Raw genomic sequence first — 8362 nt, 5'->3', positions numbered from 1 at the left:
TAATTTTTAGGTACCAAAATATTAATATTATTTTTGTCCTTTTTAGGGCTGCACCCGAGGCATATGGAGGTTCCCAGGCTAGGGGTCAAATCAGAGCTACAGCCACCAGCCTACACCACAGACACAGCCACACAGGATCGGAGCCAAGTCTGAGTCCTATGCCACAGCTCACAGCAACGCTGGATCCTTAACCCACTGAGAAAGACCAGGGATTGAACCCACAACCTCATGGTTCCTAGTTGGATTTGCTTCCACTGTGCCACAACGGGAACTCCCGGTATTTTTTTTTAATCTGAAATATTAACCGCTTATATGTTGAGATGTACCTAAGAATTTTAGGTTATATTAAAATTTCAAATCAAAGGTTAACTGTGTTAGGAAGCATTCTTCTATACCTCCACAATCTGCAAAAGTGACAGAAAATGGCAATCAACAAAGTAAAGAGGAGTTCCTGTTGTGGCTCAGCAAGTTAAGAGCCTAACATGGTGTCCATGAGGATGCAGGTTTGATCCCTGGCCTCGCTCGGTGGGTTAAGGATCCAGCATTGCTGTGGCTGTGGCACAACTCTCAGCTGCAGCTCCAATTTGACCCCAGTCCAGGAACTTCCATATGCCACAGGCTGAAAAAAAAAAAAAAAAAATGAAGAATAATTCCTATTACCCCTAAGCAAGGGATGTATGGGTGTTTCAGCACTGAAATTGATGCTGCTATAGGCTTCAAGTCTCCTTCAAGGAAATTAAACTCCAAGACCTCTGGCCACGGCTCATTGTAATGCCCCTTCCCCCACCTTGACCAGCCTGAGCTGCTCACTCTCTGCCAGAGAAGGAATATCGGCCACTCTGCACCCCGATGCTATATAACCTGTTCCCCATGCAAATGAGGTATCCTGCTTAAGACCAATCAGATCAAATTGGGCCTCCACTCAGCTCCTCCTTGCGGGGTATAAAGACTATTGCAGAATGAGTCAGGCCCTCTTTTTAGCCTGCGCCCACTTGAGTCCTCCCTCTCCCTCTCTGAAAATGTACTTTCGCTTTAATAAATGTATAAAAGTCCACCATTCTGGTGCTTTGCGACTTCGAGACAGGGACGGAGGAAGATATGACCATATCACTATCAGTTCCTCTGCATCGTCATCCCTGTTCATAAATGCGGGAATTAAGGAAGACAAAGCAAACTGAATATATGTTCTTTAAAACAGAAACTGTAGCTTACAATTAACAACAAAGACTGCAGGCCCTGAAAAACATTCAAAAGTATCTCAAAGCTATCAAACACAAAATGAGGTTATGAGAAGATGGAATCAGCTGCCCCCGCCCCCTCGTCAATCTGGATGTAGGTGAGAGTGCTTTCAAGTGGCTGGCAAACTGTCCACAGAAATCCCTTCACGGCTCAAGGACAGCACCACTGATGATGATAGCTTTTCAAAGTTGTGCTAGGTTTTAACTGAAGCATAACTGGCTTGTGCTGTTATATTAATTCCAGAGGTACAACATAGTGATTCAGTACTTTTATGCATTGCAAAATGATCCCCACAATTAGTCTCATTGCATTGGTCACCACACAGTTATTACAATATTATCAACCGCGTTCCCTATGCGGTACATTATATCCCCATGACTTATTTATTTTAAAACCAGACGTTTGTACCTTTTTTTTTTTTTTTCCTCATCTTTTTAGGGCAGCATCTGTGGCATATGGAGGTTCCCAGGCTAGGGATCGAATCGGAGCTGTAGCTGCCAGCTTATGCCACAGCCATAGCAACGCTAGATTGAGCCTCGTCTGCGACCTACACCACTGCTCACCGGATCCTTAACCCACTGAGCAAGGCCAGGGATCGAACTTGCTTCCTCATAGATGCTAATCAGATTCATTTCCCCTAAGCCACGAAGGGAACTCCAGAAGTTTGTACCTCTTAATCTTAGCCAATTCACACATACCAGCCCCCATCTCCCTCCCCTCTAGCAGTCACCAGTCTGTTCTATCAAGGAGGAAGAAATTTTCCTCTCCTGTTCTATGTGCCTTTGGCTGGTCTGAGAATTAAATTGACATGAGACAGATTAACAAGAGAAAATTAAACAGAAGTTTACTAACATATATACACAGGAAAGTTCCTAGAACGCTGAGTAACTCACCAAAATGGCTGAATCTTGCACCTTAAATACCATCTTCAGCTAAAGACAGGAGTTCCCGTTGTGGCGCAGTGGTTAACGAATCCGACTAGGAACCATGAGGTTGCAGGTTCGATCCCTGGCCTTGCTCAGTGGGTGAAGGATCCCGCATTGCTGCGGCTGTGGCGTAGGCTGGCAGCAATAGCTCCGATTCAACCCCTAGCCTGGGAACCTCCATATGCCGAGGGAACGGCCCTGGAAAAGGCAAAAAGACCAAAAAAAGAAAAGAAAAGAGATACTATCTTCAGCTAAAGACTAAAGAGGAATTTGGGAGTAGTGGTTTGCAACGTCAGCAGGATGAAGGCATTTCACGGGGAGATGGAAAAGCAAGTATTTGGTAAACGAACGTTTGCTGGGCCTTGCAGACAATGCCACACCTATCCAACAAGACACGCATGGGCTCCAACATCCAGGCCCAGGGGAGGTCCCCCCACCACACCGAGACCGTATTCTTTGCATGAATCTCTGAAAGCTCTATTCTAAATTCTTTCCTCCTGAGTCATCTGTTTCTTAGCAATAATCAGCCTAAGTTAATCCTCTTGCCAAAGTGACACACTTGGGGCTGGCTGAGTTCCCATCATGGCTCAGTAACAAATCTGACTAGCAACCGTAAGGACGAAGGTTCGATGCCTGGCCTTGCTCAGTGGGTGAAGGATCCGCCAGTGCCATGGGCTGTGTTGTAGGTCACAGACACAGCTCGGATCCCAAGTTGCTATGGCTGTGGTGTAGGCCAGCAGCTGTAGCTCCAATTCAACCCCTAGCCTGGGAACTCCCATATGCCACCAGTGTGGCCCTAAAAAGCAAAAAAATTAAAATTAAAAAAAACATTTGGGGGAGTTCCCATCGTGGCGCAGTGGTTAATGAATCTGACTAGGAACCATGAGGTTGCGGGTTCGGTCCCTGCCCTTGCTCAGTGGGTTAACGATCTGGCGTTGCCGTGAGCTGTGGTGTAGGTTGCAGACGAGGCTCAGATCCTGCGTTGCTGTGGCTGTGGCATAGGCCGGTGGCTACAGCTCCAATTGGACCCCTAGCCTGGGAACCTGCACGGAGCAGCCCAAGAAATGGCAAAAAGACAAAAAAAAAAAAAATTGGGGGCTTGTAAATTTTGTTCCCCTCTAGTCCCACCTTTGAAACCTCTTTTTTTTTTTTTTTTTTTTTTTTTTGGTCTTTTTAGGGCCAAACCTGCAGTATATGGAAGTTCCCAGGTTAGGGGTCAAATCAAAGCTGCAGCTAAGCCACGACGGGAAATCCTGAAACTTCTTTTAAGAAATTTCAGAGCATTCCCACTGTGGTGCAATGGGTTAAGAACCTGACTGCAGTGGCTCAGTTCGCTGCAGAGTTGCAGGTTTGATCCAGGCCCTGTGTAGTGGTTTGAAGGCTCTAGCGTTGCCACGGTTGTGGCCCAGAGGGTAGAGCCATAAAAGAAGGAGGAGGAGAACTAGTTTCATAGACCAGAAGCCAAGTTGCTAGGTTGCTTTACATCTTACTGAACCAGTCTCTTAGTCCTGACACTAGGTCAGTTCAGTTACTCGTTTCAAGAGGCAGTGATGCAGGTGGACTCTTGAGGTTAGGGCTTTGGAATACAAGCAATCAGTTATTTAATAAGAGGCATTTCTATGGAGACAGAAGGAAAGTAAAGGTTAATGATTAGAGCAAATTAACTGAGTCTTGAGAGCTGCCAGTCCAAATTTCTAGATGTCAGTGTAGAAACATCTTTTACAGTTTGAAATGTCTCTGGTGATGTCATCAGGTATTCAGATAAACGTTCTGAGTGGCTTATGAAGCCGCAGGCACAAAGATTGTCTAATAGGCTGTTGCAGTGCCCTCTCTTAAGCTTGTATCAAGTGGTTCAGTTTCAGTTTGCCAGGCTTCAGGAAAAGGGCAGCTTTGTTCTCAATGATTCCAAGTCAAAAGTGGGAGAAAAAGTGGAAACATTCCTTTGGAGCGCTGTAGCCAAATATGTGAGGAAGCTAGAAGAATTTGGAATTCAGTCAATTTACAGAAAAACAAATCCTTAGACAATTAAGAGAACTAGAATCCAAACTGCACACGTGTGTATTATAGTTTCTACAGAAACACAATTTTTTTCTAAAATTATTCTCATTTTTAACCAAGATAGCCAAATTAAGACTAATGTATTTGCAAAATAAGTTTGGTTTCATTAAACATGGGCTGATTATTTACATAAATCCAGCAAGAGTAGCAATGGACCATATAGGCTTTTTTTTTTTTTTTTTTTTTTTTTTTTTTTTTTTTTTTTTGTCTTTTTGCTATTTCTTCCGCCGCTCTCACAGCATATGGAGATTCCCAGGCTAGGGGTCTAATTGGAGCTGTAGCCACTGGCCTACGCCAGAGCCACAGCAACACGGGATCCAAGCCACGTTTGCAACCTACACCACAGCTCACAGCAACGCCGGATCGTTAACCCACTGAGCAAGGGCAGGGACCAAACCCGCAACCTTATGGTTCCTAGTCGGATTCGTTAACCACTGCGCCAAGACGGGAACTCCATATAGGCTCTTTTAAGTTGGCTTTGCGGGAACTTTTCATAAGGAATCTCCAGGATGAATTTTTTTTTTTTTTTTAATGAGAGTTGCAACGTTTATTTCAGGTTCTCTCTTGGGCTTTTTTTGTGTTTTTTTTTTTTGTATTTTTTTTTCTTTTTTGGCACGCAGGCAGTATGTGGGAATTCCTGCACCAGGGATTGAACCTACAACGCACAGCAGCAACCAGAGCCACAGCGGTGAGAATGCAGGAGCCTCAACCCGCTAGGCCATCAGAGAACTCCCAAGGATGAACTTTTTTTATTTTTTTTATTTTAATGATCTCCATTTTTTTTTCCGTTATAGCTGGTTTACAGTGTTCTGTCAATTTTCTACTGCACAGCGGAGCAACCCAGTCACACACATATTTATACATTCTTTTTGTCACACTATCCTCCATCATGTTCCACCACAAGTGACTAGAGAGAGTTCCCTGGGCTATACAGCAGGAGCTCATTGCTTATCCACTCCAGATGCAATCGTTTCTGTCTATGAACCCCAAGCTCCCAGTCCATCCCACTCCCTCCCCCTCCCCCTTGGCAACTTCAAGTCTCTTCTCCAAGCCCTTGCCCTTCTTTTCTGTGGAAAGGTTCGTTCGTGCCGTATCAGAATGAACTTTCCTTAAGACCAGGAAACCATGCCAATAACTTGCCATCAGACTTGCCTATAATAACTATAGATCTGGATGAATTTCTCTCTTCCTGAGGTCCCCAAAATATCCTGAATTTCTTGCGCCTGCCAGGAACTGACCTTCCTTATTCATCCAGTAAGGCTGCTGGGAATCCTGTAAGGGAGATACCAGACTATTTCCCCAAGGGGCTTTATGGCTCCATAAAGTCAATCTTAGTTCCTTAAAGCTGTCTGGTCACATCTGATTCTAGGTATGTCTCTCGCAAATATGATATCCCAGCCAATGCCTTCGTAATAGAACCAATGTTTCCCACTTCTTACTAATATCTTTGAGGATGCAGGTTCAATCCCTGGCCTGACTCAATGGGTTAAGGATCTGGCGTTGCCGTGAGCCATGGTGTAGGTCACAGACATGGCTCAGATCTGGCATTGCTGTGGCTGTGGTGTAGGCCAGCTAACTGCAGCTCCGATTCAACCCCTAGCCTGGGAACTTCCATGTGCTGCAGATGTGGCCCTAAAAAATATAAAAATAAAAAATAAAATAAAAGCACAAAATCTGAAACTAATACAACATTGTAAATCAATTACATTTCAATTTTTTTAATTTTTAATAGGAGTTCCCTGGTGGCCTAGCAATTAAGGATCCAGTGTTGTCACAGCTATGTCTCATTGTTACTACTGCGGCTTGAGTTCCATCCCAGGCCCAGGAACTTCCACATGTTATGGGCCTGGCCAAAAAAAAATTTTTAGTTGGAGTCTAAAAAACAAATAAAGGAGTTCCCACTGTGGCACCGTGGGTTAAGACTCAGACTGCAGCAGCTTGTGTGGCTGCAGCGGTGTAGGTTCAATCCCTGGCCCAACAGGATGGGTTAAAAGGATCCAGCATTGCCACAGCTTTGGCATGGGTTGCAGTTGCGCCTCAGATTCAGTCCTTGGCCTGGGAACTTCCATATGCTTTGGGTGTGGCCATAAAATTTAAAAAAATAAAAATTTTAAAAAAAGATTTAGATCTCTGCAAGCTGACTTGAAGGGATTTTCACATTATTATATTGTCAAATAGAGAAAACATAACTGAAAGAAATATATATTATTATATGTATTATATATTATATTACATACCTGATAATATAATATAGTAATATGTTAATATTGATATATAATGTAAATATACATTAATATAAATATTATCACAATCTCATTTTTATAATGCAATTACACTGTACAAAACATCTCATATGTGGAACTATATTTCTATGTAGTAACATGATCATAAGGAAAGCTGGGAAAAAGCATTCTAGTTTATTGACATTGACTATTCCAGTGTGGGGAAAATAAAACTTCAGTGAATTTCTCAGTGCTGCAGCACTGGCCTAGCCTCCTGGGACCCTTCACATACCCTGAGAATTGGATTTTTAGCCATTTGTATAGTTAATTGCTCTGATCCAAAAGGACAATAAAACTTCTCTTGCCTCCCAGAGAGAGAGAGTCAAATGCTTACCACCTGTAGTAGGTCCCAAGGTTAAGCCCCAAGGAGCCCAGGAGACCGCAAAGCTATCTCTCTAGCTGGATAGACTTCAAAACAGAAGAAGACTCAGAATTTAGAGCTCTCTAGGACCTAAAAACTGGAGATTCCTGGAGTCATCTGGTTCCTGGAGAAATTTTATTCACCTTCCAAAGGGTAGTGTTAGGAGTTAGGCCCATGGCTTTCCCAAGGCCACCCTTTCAGAAGGCGAGGAGAGCAAGTGCCCTCGTTCCCCTTTATAAGTAGAGAGAAATCTTTCTTTGCCTTTTGTTGCCGAAATATCAGCTGCCTCTGTACACCAATGCCAAACAGAAACACAGAGACAAGAGTTGGAGGAAAGAGGAAAAGAAGTTTCATTGCCAGGCAAGGAGAGAACATAGCAGGCTAATGCCTCGAGGGCATTGCCCCACCTGGAGGAGTAGTGAGGAGTCTGAAAGCGGTCAAGGAGCAGGGCATGATGGCTCGTGGACATTTTCCTGATTGGTTGGTGGTGAGGTAATTGGGAGTCAGCATCATCAACCTTCCGGTTCCAGCCAAGCTGGGATCTACTCTACGGGCTTGCAGGCAGCATACAGTGGATTCTTCCTCCTGGTGGGGGATTTAGCACCTGCTGCAGCTCCGATTCGACCCCTAGCCTGGGAACCTCCATATGCCAGGGGAGCAGACCTAGAAAAGGCAAAAGACAAAAAAAAAAAATTTTTTTAATAAAAATAAAAAAATTAATTATTACTATTATGTCTCGCTTGACTGTTGTCTGTTTTCTCTGTATTTTCTCACTTGTCTGACTAAATTGATTCTTTTTTTTTTTTTTTTTTTTTTTTTTTTTTGTCTTTTTGCTATTTCTTTGGGCCGCTCCCGCGGCATATGGAGGTTCCCAGGCTAGGGGTCTAATCGGAGCTGTAGCCACTGGCCTACGCCAGAGCCACAGCAACGCAGTATCCGAGCCGCGTCTGCAACCTACACCACAGCTCACGGCAACGCCGGATCGTTAACCCACTGAGCAAGGGCAGGGACCGAACCCGCAACCTCATGGTTCCTAGTCGGATTCGTTAACCCCTGCGCCACGATGGGAACTCCTAAATTGATTCTTTGACTAAAGTTTTTCTATAGACAAAAAAGGCGAGTAGAGGACCTGACTGAGGGTCCTCCGGGAAGCCCTCGCAGAGTCCAGCTCGGTTACACACTGAACATCTGGTCCTCAAATGGGACCAAGCCCAGGGTGAGACCGGGGTCAAGGCAGCCCTGACTCACTGATTATTTCTTTTTTATTATTTATTCATCTACTCACTCATTCATTTGTTTTGAAGGGTGGCACCCGAGGCATATGGAGGTTCCCAAGCTAGGGGTCCAATCAGAGCTGTAGCCGCCGGCCTACACCACAGCCACAGCAACACCAGATCTGAGCCGTGTCTGCGATCCACACCACAGTTCACAGGAATGCTGGATCCTTAACCCACTGATCGAAGCCAGGGATCAAACCCAAGTCCTCATGGATACTC

General features: G+C 44.4%; 1 long non-coding RNA gene across 1 annotated transcript; it reads right to left on the bottom strand.

The window, feature by feature from the left end:
* Window positions 1-3735: 3735 nt before the first annotated feature.
* LOC146404073 (uncharacterized) lies at window positions 3736-7524 on the bottom strand. Its single transcript, XR_014843138.1, has 2 exons — window positions 7274-7524; window positions 3736-4138 (listed from the first exon to the last, which is right to left on the bottom strand). It is a non-coding gene; the product is annotated as an uncharacterized LOC146404073 (long non-coding RNA).
* Between the last annotated feature and the right edge of the window lie 838 nt (window positions 7525-8362).

This window comes from Sus scrofa, chromosome 4, assembly GCF_054392235.1.
Source record: "Sus scrofa isolate SSC_HxYL_T2T_F1_AM1 chromosome 4, Sscrofa_HxYL_maternal_Yorkshire_Landrace_v2.0, whole genome shotgun sequence".
NCBI lineage: Eukaryota > Metazoa > Chordata > Mammalia > Artiodactyla > Suidae > Sus > Sus scrofa.
The sequence above is the reverse complement of the archived record's forward strand: the minus strand, read 5'-3'. Positions and strand labels throughout refer to the sequence as shown.